Here is a 23,567-nt window from a genome sequence, read left to right as displayed (position 1 = left end):
ATGCATAGAAAATAAGATATAGATGGTAGATTGTAAACAAGTGCTTAGGAATTGAAAGTCAGTAGAAATTTTAAGATGACCCCAAACAACTTCCTATTTTTCAAAAGAACACTATGTCCACTTCCAGACTTGATCAAGGTAAGGAAAAATGAAAAATTAGGCAAGGGGTCTTACTGAACTTGTCGAAAACAGGAAAGGAATGTGTGTGAATTTCTAGGGAGTTTTGTTATTAAGAATTGATACTCCTTAGTTAAAATCAGTCAGTAGTGAAGTTATGTGCCTGGGAGGGATGTGAGTGGTGAACGGGTTGTGTGAGACTCAACTGACAGTGCCAAAACCACTGTAAAACATTGAATTTGGTGCCATCTATGTTCATGTGCTGTTTTGGTTAACAAGGACAAATGAATACACCACGTGTATCCAAGCAGGTCACTTGGACAGTGGCAAATGAAAATTTCATGGTTCTCCGTTAACAGAAGCAGACTTGGGATATGAGACAAGGATCGTTTCAGGGTCCCCAGATGAGAGAAGAGCCTTAAGGGAATAAGTAAGTCCATCTGTATTTCAGCTGCTTTTGAAGTTGGAGATAGAAGCAAGCCTAAAAGCCCTGTTCTTCTTAGCTCAGACTGCTATATTTATTTTTTGTTTTCAGTGGGTTTGACTTTTACAGTAATTATTAAAATAACTGATTCTTCCTAATTGCTTGGGTCACGACTGGTTAATAGAAAGCACGCCAGGACTCAGGCATGAACTTTATAATCTCTCCACGTATGCTCTCTCTTTACTCTTCACCCTAGGGACAAGTCATCTGTGACTCATGAGTACTATTCTCAGCAGATAGCTAATCTGTTGTATAAACAATCTGATTTTATTCCCTTGGGAAAAAAAAAAGGATAGAAATAGACATACACTCTATGAAATAACACTTGGAATCTGGATTGGTTTTCTTTCATGCCCTCTTGATGACACCTCTGAAAATCATCATTTGTTTCAGTGAAAGGTTATGCATTATATTTTTTCTTCAGGAAAGAGAATAGAAGTGTACATTTGCTGTTTGAGAATTCAGGAGAGCTACAACTTATCTGAGATCCACATTTACATCTGTTCTAGTCGGTGGGAAAGTTAGAAAGGAGCAAGAAAAAATGCATGAGTGGAATTTTTCACATAGATAAAAGCCATAATTTAGCCCTACATAGGAAAAAATAATAGCATAATTACTATATCACTGACCACAGCAACCAAAGTCTCCTGACCTGAAGTCTGTAATAAGAACCAAGACTTGTAGATCCAATTTTGCCCTAGGACCCAGAATTCACCCTCACATTGTGCCACCTGCCCATGCATGACAAACTGGGATTCAGTGGAGCTTTTTGTAGGGGAGGTATGCCATAAGATCCCTATCAAGTCACCCACAGAGCTCCACCAGTCACACGGCTATCAAAGACGTAAGTTCTACACAGTCTCTGGCAAGGTTCAAAGGTACCGGCATGTAAAAAGCCCCCTCTCAACCATTTTCAATCATCCCCACTAACAACGATGATCCTCAGTGTTTACTTTGATTGTGACACATATTTTCATCAGAAAATGGCTTTATTGTTGCTCAGTGTCAGCACCAGAGCTTCTCCAGAAAATCCCGGGCACTTGAGGTTTATTGCTGAGGTATGTGTAACACAGAGGGGAACAGATGTCTGCACTATTCTACTGAGGACCTAGGTGACACGTTCACTTTCTAGAATATCCTCCAAATAAAAGGTTATGTCTGCAAATGTACAGCTTAGGGACATATTGTGGAATCACTCTTAGGGATGAATCAATCTGCAAGTTCCATTGCTCAGTTTACAGAAACGGGTCTGCAGGCCAAGAACAAGGATGCCCAACACACACTAGGTCTACTGCAGGAGAAGATAATTCTGAGCATCTGGAGAAACTGCTGTACATTTTGAGCTACCAGGTGTGCAGCTAGGCACAGAAAAAAATCCCTTGCATGGTGAAAAGTTTTGGTTCATAGTGAGAGATGCAGGTTGATAGGAGCTAGTAATAGGTCACTGAAATCCAAACCTCTGTAGGTACTTTCCAAAAATCTGTCTACAAATATACACTGCTGTAGACAAAAAAGAAAAAAAGGTCACGAGACATTGGATTTTCTGTATGTGAAAGTTCAAGAGGAGCCAAGGAGAAAGACAGAATGTTTTCTGTCTAATAAAAAGGACATACTCTAATCAACATGGGGCTTCTAATCTAAGAGGAAACATGAAATCTCATTTAGATTTCAATTATGCTGATGCAGTGTGGCCTTGAGAAAACCTGACATCTGAAAAATGCCCTTCTCTATTGGAATGAAACAAATCACTCAGGACCTCATTTATGCAAGGAGATTATTGTGGTCATCCTGAGAAGAAATACATCTATGTTGACCCATCTTATAAATAACTGCTACAGCAGTCAGAATTTCCAAAAAGCAAAACAAAGCAAAGCTACAGCCCTTAGGAAGGATCTTTTCTTTTGAAAGAAAGAGTTCACTTTCCTTTATTACTCTTCTTCATGCATCATATAACTTTTTGATGCATGGGGGACAAAATTTATCATGTCATGATTCTTTCACCTGGCTCTTGCAGGTGAAACAGGATAGTCTCTGTGGTTCCAGCACTTTCCTCTTCTAGAGCAGGGTCTTTTAAAGCTCCATTTGATGATTCAGCACCAGGATGTTTTTTTAAAAAAGTTTGTATTCAACTATTATTTAGCCAAAACTCAGAGTTCAGAGGAACATTTAACTGGTCCAGTAATTCTCTTCAGACTCTTCATCAGCTGTTTCTCTCTTTTGAGAGCACTCATATTTTGCTAAAGCTTTTTATGAGTTACGGCATTTCTTCAGGAAGCCCAATTTGCAATTAGTTTAAAGGATACTTCCTTTTAAGGTACTGAGGTTACTTCTGCAACGTCTACTGCTAAATCATGTCTGAAATGTCTGCTGCTAAATCTAGGCTCTGTGCCCTCACATATCAGAAAACCAACCATATCCTGGGCTGCATCAAAAGCAGCACAGCCAGCAGGGAGAGGGAGGTGATCCTGCCCCTCTACTCTGCGCTGATGGGACCTCACCTGGAGTACTGCATCCTGACGTGGAGTCCTCAGTACATAAGTGATATAGATCTGTTGGAGCATATCCAGAGGAGCTCCACAAAAATGATCCAAGGGATGAGACACCTCGTTTGTCCTCTAAGAGGACAGGCTGAGAGAGCTGGGACTGTTCAGCCTGTAAAAATAAGGATCCAGGGAGACCTGGAGCGGCCTTTCAGTATCTGAAGAGAGGGTGCTGTAATTAGGAAGGAGACAGACTCTGTAGCGGGGTATGTTGTGATAGGACAAGGGAAAATAGTTTTAAACTAAAAGAGGGGAGATTTAGATTGGATATATGGGAAATATTTTTCACAGAGAGGTGGTGAGGCACTGAAACAGGTTGCCCAGAGAGGTGTTGAATGCCCCATCCTTCGAGACATCCACTGCCAGGCTAAGGAGCCCCTGAGCACCTGATCTAGCTGTAGGTGAGCCTGTTCATTGCAGGGGAGTTGGACTAGATGGACCGACCTTAGGGTCCCTTCCAACTCAAACAATCCCATGATTGTATGGTTCTGTGATCACGAGAAGCAGAACGCAGCACAGCTTTCTTCAGTTGTGCATTAAGAGGTCATTTTCTTCTTCACTTTAGCTGCTCATGTCCTCTTTCAAAGTCTTTTAAAAAGTCTGCTGCTACATCCTCTCACTTTGCAATTGTTTTGCTGTTTGTTTTGTTTTGTACTAAATACGTACTTTAGCCCAGTTCGGAGACGAAAGCTCTGTGCTTAATTGCAAAGCATCTGTCATGGAGCATTTTAGTCCTACTCTGCGAACCCATAATACACTGTGGTAGCAACCCCTATCAAAAGCAGAATGCTCCACTATTCAAAAGCAGAATGCAGTCATAAATGTTACAAAAGCATGATTTGTCTTATCTCTGAGAAACAATTCTCTATCAGTATAAGCAATAGAAAAATGTTCCACGAAACTGGAATTTACTAATAAATTCCTTATGCAGAGGTTGCCAACAACTGCAGGGTGATTATGAATTCAATTGTTTAGCATTACTAAATACTCCTTTTGGTTTGCTTTGTTTAAATTAAGTTGGTCTTGCTAGACACTGAGAATTAGAGAAAACTGCAATTCCTACCTCTATTTATTTTCCAGAGTTTTAGGAGCAATGGTTGGGTGCGTTAGGGATGATCTCTTGTTGTACTAACTAGAGGGAGCAGCCAGTTCCATCCTTCCTTTACACTGAAGTAGTCTGCACACCTGACTTTGAATGACCACCCCTCCCAGTCTGCAATTTCAGTCATACCTTGGAGCATTCCCATGCAGTGGGCTGTGAGGGCAGCTGTTAGATCTGTTGATACAAACTTCAGTGTAGACAGGGCTTGCTGAGATCTTGCCTTGGCAAGTCTCTCACAGTCTGTGCAACAATCAAGTGACAAGAGAGCCTTGGCAATGGTGAAACAGCCTATTCAAATTTTTGCAAAGCCAGATAATAGTCTTTGGCAGGCTTTCAAGACACACAGTGTATTACCATCAGTAAATTCACATACTGAAACCTCACAATTTGGAGAAAATGAGTTTGTAAAGTGTTGCTCAAAGCTCCTCTCAGTATTCGTGTTAATAAAGGTGGTACTTTGGTCTAACTTACCTTACAATGTACTCAAAGAATTTGAGAACATTTTATGAATGTTGAACTTCCTCTGTGGATCTACCCTCTTCTTGGAGCCACCTGAAGGTACTTTCCTCCTGGTAGGTAGTCCTAACGTTCTCTTTTTCTTTGGAAACCAAAAAAACCTATCTTCAAGATTCATGTATCTGGTATTGATTATTTTTTTCCCCTGAAAAATGTACATTTATAATTCCTCTTAAAATGCCATTTGTTGTAGATTTTAAATAATGTGAGTTTCTCTTCACTGTAAACTGTGTGAATCCAAGTTCCCAGGCTGTTTTTCTCATGGGCTGCTACACGTCTCCTCTTGCCTTATTTTTCCATGCTGTGGTGAAATGGGAAAATAGGTTTCTATTCAAACTGCCAATAATGTGGAAAAAAGCAGCATAAGCATAGTTTTGGTCAGAAAATTCCAATATCACTGGAAGGAGAGCAAGTTTCTAAGTGTCTAAAATGGTATGCTCTAGTTTTGTTTACAAAATATATGGCTGTGTAAAATCATAATAACAATTTCTTCACTATGTTTAAGTTTTTAATACAAAGCCAGCACTAACCAAAGAAGCATTGCAAAGATGAAAAAAATATATATATCACTTTTGTGTTTTTCATTTTTCTAGGAGACATCGAATTTCTTACCTGCCTTTTCCACTTAGAATCACAGAATCATAGAAAGGTTTGGGTTGGAAGGGATCTTTAAGACCATCTAGTTCCAATCCCACTGCTGTAGGCAGGGATGCCTCTGTCTAGACCAGGTTGCTCAAAGCCCATCTAGCCTGGTCTTGAGTGCTTCCAGAGAAGGGGCATCCACAGCCTCTCTGGATAACCTGTCCCAGTGATTCACTACCCTCACTGTAAGGAATTTCTCCCCAGTATGTAGTCTAAATCTGTTCCAGTTTAAAGCCCCTCATCCTGCTACTGTCTGCCCTTAGTTCCTTTCCAGCTTTCCTGTAGGCCCCCTTTAAAGTACTGGAAAGCCACTATAAGGTTTCCTCAGAGCCCCAGCTCTCTCAGCCTGTACCTCCAGGGGAGGTACTCCAGCCCTCTGATCATCCTTGTGGCCTCCATGGGCCTGCTCCAACAGCTCCATGTCCTTCTTGTACTGGGGGCTCAAGAACTGGATAAGGTTCTCTGGGTGAGGTCTCCTGAGAGCAGAATAGAAGGGCAGAATCACCTCCCTCAACCCACTGGTCACACTGCTCTTGATGCAACCTGGGATATGGGATATGGTTGGCCTTCTGGGCTGCAGGAGCCAGCTCATGTTGAGTCTTTCATCCACCAGCACCCCCAAATCCTTCTCCTCAGGGCTACTCTTCAGCCATTCTCTGCCCAGCCTTTATCTGTGCTTGGGATTGCCCAGACCCAATTTAGAGTCGGCCAATAAGAACAGCCAATAGTATCTAAAATTCTATGTTATTTTACTCCAGAACTCCATCCCTAACTGTCTTAATAAAAAACGAAGTCATTCAATTCCTAATTTTACCACTTTTAAGTGTTTTTATTTTAATTTTTAATTTTTATTTTAGGCTTATTCATGAATTTGGGACATAAAAAGAGGGTGGCGGTTCACAGAATGAAATGTAACACTATTTACAGCAGTTTCCCTCATATTTGTAATTTTTGACCACTGAAGTGTTTTTTCAATTGGATCGTTCAACCTACACATCAGCAGCCTGAGTTGCATGCATGTAAACATACCTGAGGATTAATAATACAATGTACAAATTGGACAATTCTTCATCAGTTCAAGTTTGTCCATCTCACTCTCTAACAGAGATAGTGCTTAAATTTGTAACAAGAGCATGACTGTGTCCTGCCTGGATAAGTACAAAAATAACGTTTTTCTCCAAGTAACATTTTCATATCTAGAACTCTGTGGAGAATTGGAAGTGTTTGGATACATGAAAATGAGATGCTCAAGCCTATCTGAGTAGTAACCTATAAGCACTGGTACAACAAATTTACAGTATCTTCTTTAAGATAGATCATCTCAATTTCTTATGCAGTCACTATTATCATTCCTCAGCTTTTAGAAGAAACAGGACAGAGGCAGAAAGGATGATACACATTGTCCTACGGCACCCTCAGTAATCACCTGGGCTGAGTACCCACAGCTGTGGGTGAGGTGTAGAAATGTTCACACATTGAGGACAGCATTTGGTTACTCTGGCTCTCGGTTTTCATATTTTGCAAAAACCACAGCAAGGTATCTCTGCACCTTCTGACACAGAGTATGTACAGTCTTTATCATGGCTCTGTTTCTTCACAGTGTTCACAGTTCAAGCAGTGGAGGCTTTCATAGCTGGCTGCTCCCTTTCTGAATCCCTTGGCCATTGCAGTACTGGGGGGTGGATTTTCTGGAGAGATGTCCAGCAGAACTGCCAGACATTTTGCAGCAGCAGAATTAAAAGTCTAGCAGTTTTCTTTCTCTGATGCGTTTCCATGCCCGTGTGTGTGAATGTAGGCTGTGGGAGTGTACATGTATGTACACAAAACATATGAACATAGTGGAGCTCTAAGGGCTCCAATGTTGATAGAATTGCATGATTATCTTACTTATTGTAAGTAGCTTGTAAATAACACAAGATAAAGAATGAAGTACCATAAACTTCCCAGCCTGAAAGATAACCTTTGCAACCCCTCACATTATTCATCATCCACTCCTCATCATAGTTGTGAATGTAAAAAAAAACTGAACAAAATGTATCAGCATTTACATCTTCACTGAAAAACAGGTAAGGTCTTGTTTTCTCTTCTCGTGAAGCCTCAGAAGTTTCATGCACTTTAACTCTTACTGAAGGCTTAGATCTTGCCTTACTTTCCTCCTCTTTCTTTAGGTCTTTTTGTTAATAAACTGATGAAATGTTATCCGTATCAGCCTAACTTACTGCCATTTTTCAAGTAGAATCAAAATGCATAATAGTTAAAAAACATAATTGCAAAGAAGTGTTCCTTGCAAAGTCTGTTACAGGGAGATTTATCTGTCTTAGATGATCTACAAAAGATTACTGGCTTTCATCACTACATAGGCATTTCTGTAAGCAAGACACAGACCTTAGTTATTAAAATACATATGGCTGAAACAGAAAAATGTGGGCATGCTCTCTTAGAGCTTTAAAACAATTGTTATCTACTTTATGTCTATAACTGATACTTAGCTCAGGAAGCCATAGGCTTCTTAGATTAAAAAAACTACTTAAATTATGATGCTTGCATGTACTGCAACATTTTATTGCAATTAAATTAAACAGATCAGTTAATGCAACACAAAAAGGAATCATTTTGCAACATGATAATGTCCCTCTTCCAGATGAACTTTTTCTCATTTTTGTTTTCAAACCATATAAGAGCAAGCATGAAGACATAGATTTTGGAAATGAACCTCATAATTTGTTCAGCTGATGTGAGACCAGGTTTTCACTGTCACATCTTCCTTTCTGAAGAAAGGAAAATCGAGGTGTTTAAAGTCATAAGTGTGCTGAACATCTGGTGAAGGAAAACAGACATTGACATCAGTAACATTCTTGATATCAAACTGTTAGTGGTGAAGTAGAGGCTTTGGTAGTTCTGCAGCTGCTGGGGGTGGATTTGTGCTTTGGGGCCATGCCACAAAGCTTGTCTGTGCATCCAAATGTGTCATGCATTGCCTGTGCCTGTGGCATCTGGTTTTGCATTTCCAGTCAGCAGAAGAGGCACTAGGAAAAATCCCTGCTTGGCTTCCATTGCAGACAGGAGACATTTCTCCACAAGCTCTGGAAGAGTTTTCAAGGCTTTGTAAGACAAAGACAAATGACAAAGTAGATTGGGGATTGATAAGATCTCTTAGCATCACCGCAAGCATTAATGTGAGTCCCCAGTGTGTCATAAATTTAAGGCTATCTGCTTTCGCTGTCTTACTCCCAAACACAGAACTTAACATTTCTTTCAGAGTTCTACAAACAGTTCAGTCCTGTTCTGCGCTGAAATTCTTTCATATTATTTACACCACTTTACTGTTTGAAAATCCTTCTTTAACTCTTCCTGCAGCCAACATCCACTCTCAACTTCTGTTGGAGCAGCATCCATATTTCTGTATTTGCTGCATATACTTTCCCAGTTTACAAAATGTGGGAATATTCTACCTATATTCTTCATGTGTGTAAGAGTCTTCATCGAAAGTGCATTGTCAGAGCTAACCTGTGAATCATATAGACTATTTCTGCCAGAATTTATATGCAGAATGACTTGATGCTCAAATTTCTATTGTTCTTACAGAAAACTTTTGTGTAGCTGTCCCAGTTACAGAAATATGAATCACCATCCAGATGTCTGCAAGTGATGATGTATTATGCGGACACTTTTTATTATGTTACAGACTGCATAAATTTCTCATCAACTTTCAATTTTTATTTTGATTTTTATAAACAGCTCTTGAATTTAGGAATATGTTGCAACATATCTATCTCATGAAGCCTTTCATTTTTCACACTGTACTGAGGGGTTATCAGTCTTCTGGGTTATACTCATTAAAAATCATGAGGCTTTTCCAGATTCTTACATTTGGCAATGAAATACAGCACACTATATGTTCAAGAGCCAAGCGCAAATGTATTGTGTAACTGACAGCTGTAGGAATAACAAAGGACCTTTCCCAACATACATCAGTGCATGAGGTGAGGAACAGGATGGTTTATGTTACATGATCCTGGGGCAGGGCATCTGCCCTACAGTTGTTACAGTCTCTTGAAAGCTGTCTTGTAGGCAACGATTAACAGCATTGACTGAAGGTCTGCAAGGCAAAAGTGCAAGTCAGACCTTTCTAATTGCATAGGCAAGAATTGTCCTAAGGACAATTAGCATAAATTAGCATTGATTAAGATTTAATCTGTAGAGAATTACATTAGCTCAAGAAGAACAAACTGGGCCTCTTTCCTCTGTCTGTTAAGCTGTGTCAAACCACTGTCAAAGAGCCTATAGCAAAGATCCTTCGGATCTGAAGAGATCTTGTATGAGAAATGCCAATAAGTCATGTACTTACAACTTGTTCTAGGCCTCCATGTAGGTGTCCATACCTTACAATATACTTCATCAGTCTAAGTGTACTCAGTGCTCATCAGCATGCTTTCTGCTCTGCAGAGGGTTTTTTGCACTGATAAGTGTAACTTTCCTTTAGCAAAAAATGAAGAGGTCGTGTGGCTCCAGGACTCATCGCCACTGCTTTCCCCCTTTGACCTGAGGCCTAAGCATCATTAGGTAAAGATCTGTCACTGGCAGGATGCTCTTCAAACCACAGGAGGATTTGGATAACTTGCCTGTCCTCCTCATGGCATCCATATTATTAAGAACAAACAGGTTTTGCTTTCATCCACAGTCACGGTTATCCCCACATAGCCCAAACTTGAGATGACAGTACTCAGAAACCTATCCTGCCACCAGAAGGGCTCTAGGAGCTTGTAGCCGTCTGTTCTCCCTCAGGTCTGTGGTAGTCACAGGTGGGAGCCAACATCACACACTGTGGGGTGGTAGTGGTGCCGGGGGACACTCGTGGGTCCTTCATTGTGCACAGGTCTTTGACCTGCGGTGCTGACCCTGCTGCAGCACCTGGTAGCCAGCTGAGGTGGTTGGACCAAACCTGTTCGGAAGCAAGCAGTCTGAGCATGGTCTGAATGCTCCTTGAACTCTGTCAGCTCGGATGCAACCACCGCTGTGGTGAGCCTGTTGCAAGACCGACCACCCGCGGGTGAAGAGATAACACAGTGTAATGAAGTAATGGACGCGAGCAGCTCTGAGAGAGCCACGCTTTGAGCTGTGCCTGTATTTAGCCATTCCGAAGAGGAAGACTCGTCTCACAGTTTCATAAGCCGAGGCAGGCGGGGCTGCCCCCAGCAGCGACCCGGCTCACGTGGCGCTGGCTCCACGCCGCGGCCTGAGGGAGCACTGCAAGGCTCCACAAACCGGATGGTACGTCTTTCTGTATAAACCGCAGCAGAACATGTTTGGCTTGAGATAAGATGAAAGAAAAATAGGAGAGGTCTGCTCAGTGGTGGACCAATGGCACCCGGGACTGGCAGGTGACAGGCAGCTCAGCAGCAGTGGCAGAGGACAGTGAGAGCAGCAGGATGTGCTCACCCACTGCCATACTCATGCCTGCAACGGACCGTGGCTTTGGCTGTCCATACAGTAACAGTTAACCCCCCGTAGTCTTTATATATCTCACATGTAAATATTGCCTGGATGTCACTCAGCACACTGCAACCAAACGAGAAATCTGTCAAGGTAGAGTTGGTTGTTAATTTCCTTTCTGTTCCAGTCTAAGACTCGTCATCCTTAGATTTCTGATATTGGCATTATCTCAACAGGAATATTAGTAGGCTCCTAAATGTCATATTTTGATCCTCTTTCAAGATTGAAGTCTTTTCTTGTTTCACTAGATTTATTAAAATTTATTAAAGCGAGTTACTCTTTACTGAATCTCACAACAGTTTTAGGAATATCATTCTAATGTAATTAAACACCAGCTGGCTGCTTGTAGTTAAGAAAATGGCAACTGTCTTTTCCAGATCACATATTGCAACTAATGATGATTCATAGTGTTTAAAAAAAAAAACAACAACATATTTTTTCAGTGGCTGATCTCACCAATTGCTGCAGGAGCCTCTCTGTGAAATTGCAGTTATGCCAAACACTTACTATTCATCTGCTCAATACTGCTTTCTGGTGGAGCATATATTTTAATGATTGATATATGTTCTACATGGCCAAGATACTTCAGTTCCCGTAGTTCACATTTACTCTTCGTATTATCCAAATATTGATTTAAATAATGCACTCTAAGTAGAACAGTGCTCCCCAGTTGGTAATGTCTGATTTGCCAGTTAATCTGGTATCTCTATCTACCTTTTACAAGTGAAGAGATGGAAATACTACGGTAATAAGATATCTCGATGTATGTTGGTAAATGTATCAGCACTGTCAAATAACTACTTCTTTATCAATTTATGAAACATGGAATGTATCTGTACTTCTTTGAAAATGAAAGCCAACTCTGATGAAAATAAGTGGGTTTAGAAGGAATGTTAAACAAAAATAAAAAAAATGTGCCATCCTCCCAAGTGTTCCATTGCTTGCTCCTGTTGTAGAATCATGAAAGCAGACATGCATAGGACCCATCCATTTCAGTACTCAGTTCTGGGCAATAGCAGTTTTAGATGACTAGGATAAACCAGAAGAGCAGACAGACATGTAATGGTGCCCTCCAGTGCTATCCTGGATCCTCATGACATAATGAGCTAAACCTCTCAGCTGATAATTTTTCCTTCAGAGCCCTTGAAACAGTATTTAAATATTAAATCTCATTGCAGTAGTATTGATGGAAAGTTGATCCACCAAAATCCCATTCCCGACATCATCTGTCAGTTACGGTGAAGCACAGGGAAAGCATGGGCTGATTGATCTTCGTGTTCTTGTTTTACTTCCAAACTGTTCAAACAGTTGTTACTGATGAAGCAAAGTGCTAAAGACATTTTGAAGTGGGCTACCACGAAGAATTATATGCAAAGTATGATTAGCAGAAAGAAATTGTGGTATTTAACTTAAAAATTACAATTTTCCTGTCTTCAGACTATTCAATGGATTTCCTCTTTGCAATTAAATACTGTGAGTTTTTTCATTTGACTTAGTAGTAATCTTTTATTTCTATCAATGTGTAAAATATTTATACAAGGATAAATCAAATTTTAGGTGATATTTCTCAGTTAATCTACAAACTGCTGTATTTGTCTGTGACTCACACAGAGGTAATGCTCACAATTGATGTGGGAGATGGTGCACCTAAATCCACAAGAGTGGTCCCAAAAAGAAACTGTCAGAAACAACAGATTTTTACCACTCACTTCTGTTCCTTTTTATTCATAAAATGGTAATAGTCAGGTAAATGTTGTTGACATACTGTAAGTTTGGCAAGATCCTGGCTTAGTAACCACCTCATTAGTAAAATAACGGGTGGGTGCCTGAACCTGCCAGCAGGGAAAAAGAGCTTTTAGACTCTCCCAACCATTTCCTGTTAACTCCTTAAATTGTGGCATAAATTTAATTAGTGTTTTTATTTGTAAAAATGTCCCTTTCTTCCCTATATGGACAATCTTCATGTAAAAAAAAAAAAAAAAAAAAATGTTGCTACCTGAAATAGAGAAAAAGGAATCTCAGATTATGGTCTGGAATAACTGCGTCAGTCAGCAGGAATCAGCTCCTTCTACTCTTCCCTCTTGAGATTGCCCTTAAAAGCTGCTTATAGCCCTAACCACTTAAGTAGAAGAAAGATATAAGTATCCTGAAAGTAATGGAAAGAGCAACAGGGATTAAGGGGCTTCAGGGATTCATTTACAAAGAACTGCTTTTGAAGCGCTGCACTTCATAGACAGCTGATTTCGTCCCGGGTAGAAGTGCTTTACAAAGCCACCATCTCTGCAGTCAGCCAGGAAAACCCCTTCTCTCACCACTTCCTGTAACCTGCAGGTGATCCTGTCATTAGGTTTTCATCAGGTTGTTGTTTTTTTTTTTTTAAGTTATCTCTGTCTCTGTAGCATATAATATTTGTAGGGCATAAACATCAAGGTGAGTGACAAATTGCTGGAGCTACATAGAGAGCAGTGTGCATAAACTGTGCCTGGCTGTATCGGGAGCAGCCTGGAGCAGAGATTTCTGGATTGTGATAGAGCCTCCCAAAGGAAGCAATGTAAATTTAAAGTATTTTAAACTGGACCAGACGGTGCTTGAAGGAAGGTGCTCCAGATGTTTACATTTATGTAGTATCTTCCACAGCTGGGCCTCAGAGTGCTGGACTGAGCGATGACTACAAACCAAAGTTATCAGCACTTACCCTTCAGAGAAACAAGTATTTCTTTAGTCTCACATTAAGTGACAAGTTATCAACTGACCAGTGAAATTCATAATTTAATTCAGAGTGCAGAGCTGCCATGTGCTTTGTCTCCATTTGACCTGGGTTAACAACAAGGGCACTGCATCTGTGGACCTTGGCTGGAGGTGGCTCTGCTGCCCCAGCTCAACATATTGAATTTAAGTGAAGGAGGCTGTAACTCAGTATGTCACCAGGTGAAAGAACAACAGGGCTAATGGTACACATCTGGTAGGTGAGTTGTTGTAGTTTGAAAGAAGATGCATCTTAGACATAGGGCTAAGAAGAGTTGTTGGTGAGTAAACATTAAAGCTATATGCAACAAGCCCCGAAGAAGCTCTTATTAGGAATATATCTCTTTTCCCAATAAATTAATTCAGTACTGGTTGGTTTTCTAGGCTGCAAAAAAAAAGGACATTTTTGAAATTGACCTAAGGTAATAAGCATAAAAAATATGTGAATCATGACAAAAAAAGGAAACATTTTCTTCTCATTGATGTAGATGATGAACATGGCTGAGCAACAAGGAAAAAGGGCAGCCTGACCTGAAATTATATTTTGACTGGTGTGATGAATCTAATGTTTGACTTTGAGTGATATCATTACAGGTATGTTTTTGCTGCACCCTAAAAACAACTTTGCTGGCTGCAAAAAGTTCTAAGGACACACTCAGTTGCAGAGGTCTGTATTACAGGTTTCTCTAAGCTCTCTATAGGGCCATCACCGTATGCTCGCAAGGAAGTTACAGTTCAGTGAACAGCCTTGAGGGCCCTTGTTAATAAGCAGGTATGAGTTTACATGTGGGATTTGGCCTGGGTAAGCACAACCCTGTGAAACCACTAGCCTGTGAAATCCTGATACTCAGAGGTGGGCAAAATAAAAAACCTGTGATTTTTGTTCCCTTTCTCTCCATGAGGATGATACAGGAACTCTGAAACTACAAGGTCATAAGTATATTGCCAACTCTGGAAAAAAATTGGCTTAAAATAGCTGCTAATTTGGATCTACGGTGAATGATATTCTGGTAGAAGAAAGAAATTTTAAATCCTTATGCTAAACTATTTTTTATCGTAGTTTCCTATTCAAAATCATTATTATACTGATATAATGTGGCTGCTATGTTACATAGACAAAATGGAAAAAAAGGAAATAAACCATTGCTGTTAATGGTTTGAAGGGCTTTTTCATAAAAACACGTCTATAGTTGAGTGTAACTTATAAATGGTTTGCTCATTCTGACCACACGGTTAAACATCCAAGAGAAACAAAATGTTTTTCTTCAAAAAATGATGGCACATATGAGGAAACATCTAACTATGGTGCAAAAATTGTTATCCTTTTTTTAGCAGGATTTATCCATCTATTTTGCAATCTTCTCTGCCAGCTTCCTTTGCAAAAGCTAGCATCTCATCTTCCATCCCCCATAAACACAAATGGTAACTGGATGTTCTTTGGGCTGAGGGACATCAGAAGGCACAGTTCCCATGGTGGCTCTTTTGAAGAAGAGGTGGAAGGGTTGACCTGCCAATTATGGGGAAAATGCAGCTTGCACTCAAAATGTGAGCAGCTAACTAGATCCTATAACAATAGCATGCCTTGTTTTTAATGTATTTTCATCTAAAACGTCTGCTTTCCCCCATTAGCCTCCTCCTTTGCATGAAGCTGGGGCATGCAGGTACTGACAGCACAGCACAGAGCTGCCTGGGATTTGGGTTTGCATATTTGGTCACCAGAGGTCAGAGTAAGCCAGAGGCAAACGCTGCTCACAATGCACAACTCACCTCTTCCCAACCCAATTTCCCCTATGAATATACTGTGAAATCAACCAGGTGCTGTGCTTGTATGGTAAACAAATACGTCTACAGTTTAAAATTGTTGAGGGAGGCTGCTTCTTTCCCATTACCAGCGTATGCAAAACTGATTAAAACCCCCTAAGCCGGGCACCCAGCTTCTTGTCTTTCTCTTGTCATGCTAATTACAGAAAATGAAAAAACGACTGGTAATTCACTCATATCTCCAAAAATAAATGCTATTCTACTCAGATGAAAGAATAAGCGATTCTTGCACCAGAAGGAAGAGGCATGCTTTCTAAGCTAGAGTGTCTTGATTAAATCATTAAATAAATTAATTAAAACAGCAGATCCTGAATGTGTTTTTTCATTTTAGTGGCATGGTTACACAAAAGGTGGAAGTTTTTAATTTAGCCGTTAGAGGTCAGTAAATCCCAGGTTATTTATTGGTTTATTGCATTGAGGGAAAAAAAAAAAAAATGGAAACAAGTGAAAGACAAAAATAGTTCCAGAATTTCTGAAGATTTTGGGTCAAATGCTGAGTGAAATGGCCAGTCCAGGAATAGATTTGTAGAGTAAATTGTAGTGTTAGGCTGGAAATGAGCATAAGATGGACTGTTCAATGGATTAGGGATAGGCTGGCTGGATGCAGCCAAAGGGCTGTAATCAGTGGTTCTGTGTCAGGGTGGAGGCTGGTTACAAGCAGTGTCCCTCAGGGGTCGATCTTGGGATCAGTGCTCTTCAACATCTTTATCAATGACACAGACGATGGCATCGAGTGCACCCTCAGCAAGTTTGCAGATGACACCAAACTGAGCAGTGCAGTTGATACATTGGAAGGAGGGGAAGCCATCCAGAGGGACATGGACAGACTGAAGAAATGGGCCCATGAAAACATAATGAAGTTCAGTAAGGCCAAGTGCAGGGTGCTGCACTTGGGTCAAGGCAATCCCAAATATTTATACAAACTGGGGGAAGATCTCCTTGAGAGCAGCCCTGTGGAGAAGGTCCTGGTAGATGAGAAGCTGGACATGTGCCAGCAGTATGTGCTTGCAACCTGGAAAGCCAACTGTGTTCTGGGCTGCATTAAAAAAGGGGTGGCCAGCAGGGAGAAGGAGGTGATTGTCCCCCTCTACTCAGCTCTTGTGAGGCCCCATCTGCAGCACTGCATCCAGGCCTGGGGCCCCCAGTGCAGGAAGGATGTGGATGGAGCTCTTGGAGTGGATCCAAAGGAGGGCCACTAAGATGATCAGAAGATGATCATGAAGAAAGGCAGAGGGAATTGGGCTTGCTTTGGTTGGAGAAGAGAAGGCTCCAGAGAGACCTCATTGTGGCCTTTCAGTACTTGAAGGGAGCGTATGAACAGGAGGGGGAACGGCTGTTTATGAGGGTGGATAGTGATAGGACAAGGGGGAATAGTTTTAAACTGAGACAGGGGAGGTTTAGGTTAGATATTAGGAGGAAGTTTTTCACTCAGAGGGTGGTGATGCACTGGAACAGGTTGCCCAAGGAGGTTGTGGATGTCCCATCCCTGGAGGCATTCAAGGCCAGGCTGGATGTGGCTCTGGGCAGCCTGGTCTGGTGGTTGGTGAATATGAACATAGCAGGGGGGTTGAAACTTGATAATCATTGTGGTCCTTTTCAACCCAGGCCATTCTATGACTCTATGGTAGCTGAAAATAAGTACACATCCTTCAGAATTTATCGGTGCTCTCTTTGTAAGCCTATTTTCAATCACAATTGGACAGATGACTGCCTAACACAAGCGGCTGAAGCAATCCATGGAGTGGAGACTGGAGCTGGAGGATGCTTTTCTGATATCTGTGTGTATACCTACTACACTCTCCTGCAGAGACTGAGGCATGTTCCTGTACATGGATACCTTTTTGGTCTGAGCATTTTGCTACCCCACTCTTTAGCAGCCATATTACAGCAAGCAGGGTGGATGAAAATGCTGACTACAGCCACTAACAGGAAGTTATCTGAGTCTGTATAAGGTAACTGCACATGATTTAGTGATGTTTGATCCCAATTGATGCACCTTAAATGTAGAATCTATTGACCAGCTGAAAATAAACTTACTTTGTGGCCTCTGCAAGAGAAACTCTTGGATTTCTTTCTCTCCCAAACCTTCTTCCTCCAATATTTTTCTAATTTTCTGTTAGCCTACCTGAAGTTAACTTGATATATGCCTTGAGTCTAGAGGCTCCACATCCTGCACCATGCAGCAGCATCCCTTGCTGCATCCCTTGCTGCCATATGTCTTGCTGTGTCTCTTGCTGTGTTACCTAGTTTGTACCTTAACCTAGAAGCCTACCTTGTGTTTGAAAGAGAAGAAATGCAGGCACCAGCCTGATAAAGTCTGTCCTGTAGTGTACACTCACTTTCTTTACAGGAATGCATCAGGAAAAGAGGCAGATTCAGGTCCGTTAATCAGTTACAAGATGACTATTGAGCTGATAATGTGATGTCAAGATATGAGACTTCCTCTGAAAGTCCTGCAGTCCTGTGTCAAACAATCAAGGAAGCTACCCAAAAGACAAAGGAAATGGATACAGACTCGGCCACAGTGGTGATCAATAGAAAAGCGAAGAATCTCAAACAGCACAGCTTATCTGTCCTAGGAAAATAAGGGCCAGAAACAGTGTTGACAGCTGACTATAAATACACTGAGGAGCGAACACACAGGAGGGAGACAAACTATTCAGGGTGAAGGATATTCTTGGCACAAAAGCAGATGGGTATAAATTGCTTGTAAATATTTAGGCCAAAACTCAGAAAAGGGTATCCAGGCCTCCCAAATGACTCCATTTCTCATAGGCAACAAATGATTTGTTTTAATGTAGAGCTTTTGTTTGTCAAGGAAATGATAAGACATGATCTGAATTCTGTAATTCTGTGATTGCCCATGACAGCTGGGTACTGCAATGGCAATCCAGCAGGCCTGTAGGATCATTTGTTGCCAGACCCCCTTTAGAAGTACTTTGAAAATAGGTCTTCAGAGGATGGCTCAGTGGAGTCCAGTTTTACTGTGCTTGCACAGCATTTCATGGGAATCCCTCATAGTGATGAAAGTAAGGCTTTCAGACAGTTTCCAATGGGTGAGTGATTGCCAAAGCCTACATACTAGACAAAATGAGGTGGGTAGCTTGCAGATCATGTGGTCATTCTTTATATCAACAAAAAAATATACCTCGGGTGGGTGAAGAACCCCTTTATTTAAGATTCTCAGGTATTGAAAAACGCAGTCCTGGGACAAACAGGGGAAAAAGGAGCTGTCTTCTCTAAACTGCAGAAGCTTATTTTTACTGAGCCTGCACTCAGCACAATAGGGAAAGACACTGAGGATATGTTCAAGCACGTATGCAGAAGCTTCTTCTTTTATTCTGAAGAAAGAAATTGAAGCAGTAAAATAAAAGGAACTGAATCCTGTGGTTGGGGATTTGAACTCAGGCTGGTGAGTCAGTCTTGTGGCATCCAGAAATAGTTTTTTGCTTAAAAAAAAAAAAGTGTCAGCAAGGATTCCTTCCTTCTGGGGAGAGTTTGGGGTACCTCACCATGCTGTCAGCTGTGGCATCAGTGCAACAAGGACAAACTTTGCCATCACCCTCAAAGAAGCCAAAGGAACATTAGGGACTTTCACACTCCTGCAATGGGATATGACACAAGAAACAGAAAATGGGGTTGCTGATCCTGCATACACCCCTATCCTTCAAGGATGGCACGTGAACAGATTTTGTTCTTCAAAAGTAGAAGATGAATATCGTGTTCTTCACAGAAACAGACTGATTCATGCAAGTCAGTAACGTTGATTTCAGTAGGTTTTAATGTAAATAATACATCATTCTGCGTTAATAGAGAAGAATGTTGCAAGACTGTTAAAATAATAAGCAGCTTAGTGCATGCGGTGTTTTAGTAATTCTCCTCCTTAACTATCATGGCTTATATCATTATCCTAATTCAATGACAAATGATTTGATCTTTCATTTTCTCTAATCAAGATCTCTAGAACTAAATCATTTTCCTTTATAGGAAATATAAAGTCACTTGAATAATACAGACTGAGAACTCAAATCAGATATTACTTTTGAGTTAAGTGCCATTGGGGACAAACTGTGAAATAAAAAAGGAAAGAAGGAAAGAATAGAGGCTAGAATGAGAAAGACAGGAAAGGGACAACAGGCAGAAGCAACAGCTTCTGTTTCAGTTCAGAGCATTGCACATCACATTAAAAGCCTAAAAAGTCAACATATAATCAGTTCTGTTTTCACCACTTCGACTAGAAACTTCATCAACTAAGCATAGGAAGTTGCTCAGCAGCTAACAAGGAAGATTGTATGAGATAACAACACAAACAGCCTCAGGAAAAACCCCATGATATAAAATGATGACTACAGCTAAAAGCTGCTATTTAAGCTTTTTCTTTTAATTGATGTAAGAGCTGTCATGTGCTCTTCATGCTGCACTAACCACTGTGAAGGTCATAACTGAAACAACGCATATTGATTTGAGCCTATATAACAGAGTATAAATGCAGAATAATGAACTGGTCCCTGCACCATGCTCTTGCACACTGAGGCTGTAGGTACAGCACAGTGCAAACCACTTCTGACATTTCTATGTAGACTGCCTTGCCTATGAACTGAGGCACACTGGCAGCCCTGCAGGAGTAGATTCACTGCAGAGAACTTGTGTCCAGTTTTCACTGAAGAACTGTCAGTTTTCCTGACAGAGCATAAGAAGTTCCATCATTCTGTGCAAAGTGATACGCACAGATCCTAGCAGAAAGACCTGAAAACCGCTATTCATCCCAACCTTCCTATGGATTTAAAAACTACTATGTGCTTGAGTAAGATCCGCTTGTCTGAGAAAGGAGCCACATAGTCATGCCTATGGGTTCTAAAAGCTCCTGACAGTCCTGAATATGCATGTTGTCAGTCTTTCACTCTACATTAATGAAGGACTTATGGTCCTGAGTCTTTAACTGAGTCCCTTGTTTCACCCTGTTTTGAAGTTATTCTTCATGGTCACATTTCTTGCCATGTTTTAGAAAGATCTGGAATATCAATAAACTCAGCAACTTTTCTAGATGGTCCAGAAGCATACAACATTGCCAAAAGTCTTTGCTGCTAGACAGCCCTCAACATGGTCCCTCAGATTCTTTCTGGACTTGTAATAGATTGAGGAGAGGAGAGTCCTTCATCTAGCTCAAAAGCAGTTCTCCACTGGACCAGCTCTTTACCAGGGTGCTGGATTGGCTTGTGGGCTGGCAGGATTCTCCATTTCTGCTGTCAAGGTGGAGGAAGAGGAGAAATAAGCAGCTGGGATGCACCCAGGGAGATAAACAGGCTGTCCAAGAACTGGCTGTAATCACAGCAACCTTCTCAAATGGATGTGCCTGAGGTACATCCAACTCAGTTCTGAAGACATCTGAACCTGACTGCACAGCATCTGGCCTATAGTTCGTTCATCCCTGACTGCCGAGTGTAGAAAGGGCAGCAGTAAACATTTTACCCCCCAAAATATGGACTCTTTGTCCTAGGAGAAAAGCCTTAAGAGGAAATTTCCAGTGTCTGACTGCTGAAACTCTACATCTGTGGAGAGACTGAGTGATTCAGTAGACTAAGATCATGCAGGCAATAAAAATTAATACTATTCAGCTGCTGGTTTGGTATCTAACCTTTGGTCAACTATTTAATCTTTTTCACTCTTCCTTGCATGTAATATTGCAGTGCTAAGACCTGCTCCAAGGTACACTGTGATAGTCTCCGGAGCTGTAAAGTGATGTAACTGCTGACCATCCCTGTATCTTGCTTTATACTTTAAAGACTTAAGTCACAGTGCTGACAGACCTTGGTAATTGGAATGATACAGCCATTATCTCACCTATGATTACAGGTAAATCTCCTCTTTGTATTTGCTTTGGCCTCAAGTAGATCATTAAAATTAATCTCTTGCTTCGCACACATTAAATAATGTTTCCTGAATCTTTAGAGTTTCTTAGCTCAAAGATGGCATGAGCTAACCGTGATCTGATGTACTTTCTTTCAGTTTATTTTCAGAGGTCTCTTTCAGCTACTGTTCATCAGCCAACTAGTACTGAAAGCCGAAGAATAAGCATTGTTTGAGCTTTGCCATTTGTTTTTAAACAACACTGGTTCTCAGAGACCACGGTGGAAAATTCTGGAGGATGGGTGTCCTGGGTCATAAGTAGAAAGATGTTGGCCAAGTGTTCCTCCTGCACCTTTCTTCCAGCTGCAGAAACTGAGGTGCTAACACAAACGGTGATAGAAGATGGAAGAAATGGCCTTGGCAGTAGTAGAACAGAAGAAAAAATGACAAAATCTGCACCTGAGAATCCCATTATAAACTCTTTTCATTAGCAATATCTGTGCTTGTAATGTCATTAATAATGCTTGAGTTTTTGCTAAACACGAAATGAGAGGAGATAAAAAGTTTATGGCTGATGAAAGGAAAACACTAGCTATTCTCACGGATTAATTGCTGATGATCATAAAAAAAAGCAATTAACCTGTAAAGATAAAGGTATTGTGCTTTATTTGAAATGTTGGGCAAGAAAAGAAATGTAGTCCTTGACATTAAGCAAAAATCAAATATAGAATGTGATATCCTAAATTTAGGAAGGACTTTGAGTTGTTTTTTAGCAAGACCAACCCAAAGAAAAACTAGCTTTGTTAAATAACTGCTGACAGGCATTGTCTCATGTGTTCTTAAAAATCTCCTCAAATAAAGATTCTACATCCTGACAACTTAAAATCAGTTTCATCTTCCACAAAGTCAAATTAAAATTTATCAGTCTGGGCTCACTTTGCTGGAACAACTTTATCGGGAAAGTTTTCTAGCAGTGTTTGGTGCTCTCTGTCATTGCACCTTGTTGAAGAAATTGTCTGCACTGAAGAAAATTCCCAACCTCATGAAGCCAAATGCTGTCCCTCCTAACAATGGCACAGCCTCTTGACCAAAAAAGCCAGTGTGTAGGCAGTTCATTTTATCCATGCAATGCATTTTTTCCTGCTGTGACGGTGAATTTGCAGCACTGCATTCTGCTATTGGCCCTCCAAGTCTTGTATTCAACTGGTAAATCAGCCCCACTATGCCCTTGTGGAAGAGACATCTTGTGCCTGGTCTCTGCTGCAACGATCCAAACTCCCATGGGCAGAAGGGAGCCAACATCTGCAGGACTACAGAGAACCTCACTCTCTTTGTAGACCATGATTTAGCTTTCTGAAGGAACAGCTATCAGTAACCATTTTATTCCCCTTAAGGTATTGAAAATAGGAAGACTAAAGCAGTTCATGTATATGGCTGACTCAGGAAGCCTAAGTGGCTGAACACTGGTATCCCACTTGATACTTTCTGTTTTCTCATTATTTATGGTGTGCCTCATACTAGGCCTCAGTACCTAAAATCTGGCTCTCACACTGCAATCATCCATCCATCCACTATATATGTAATTTTTTTCTGGACCTCTTATACCTTCCCTAAGATTCACACTAGAGTGGAAACCATTATGCATTTTCTCCAGGTATGTATATGTTACAGCTGACTCACAAGTGCTTCTGCTCTTCCACGTCTGCAGCTGCTCTGTCCTATTTCTACCTTGGAAATACAGCAGGGTTTGGGAATGATTCTCCATTATATGTTTAAGTAACGCAATGTGCTAACTTTGAAATACTCTCCCTTTTCTCCTGCTAGCCCCCTGAATCCATCTGTTTAGTTCCTTCAGAACTTCAGTTCCTTCAGTTTAGTTCCTAAACTCTCCTTTAGTTCCTGTTAGTTCCTTGTATCAGCAAGGACTTGCAAATACAATCCCCTCAGGCAACTTTCAAAATATCTACCTTTATTGAGACTCTTTGTTCTGTCAATAAAGTTTTTCCTTCACTTTATTTCTTGTTTCCTACCTTCTCTAGACCTGTTCTGTGTAAAGAAGGAGGGGCACATTTTCAATCCCTAGGTTTGGACTTTACAGATAGCACTCACTGCAGTGCTAAGCACCCCTGTACAAAAAGGTTGGAGATCTGTTTGCTCACAGACCCCTGTTCCCCTCCTATTCCTCTTTATTCTATTTCTAAGAATTTTATAGTCCTTCCTGTCTCCTTTATAATGCTTTACCTTTGCATACTTTCTCAGT

This window comes from Lagopus leucura, unplaced genomic scaffold (genome assembly GCF_019238085.1).
Source record: "Lagopus leucura isolate 7727_CA_CO unplaced genomic scaffold, USGS_WTPT01 Super-Scaffold_100008, whole genome shotgun sequence".
NCBI lineage: Eukaryota > Metazoa > Chordata > Aves > Galliformes > Phasianidae > Lagopus > Lagopus leucura.
This window is presented reverse-complemented; position numbering follows the sequence as displayed.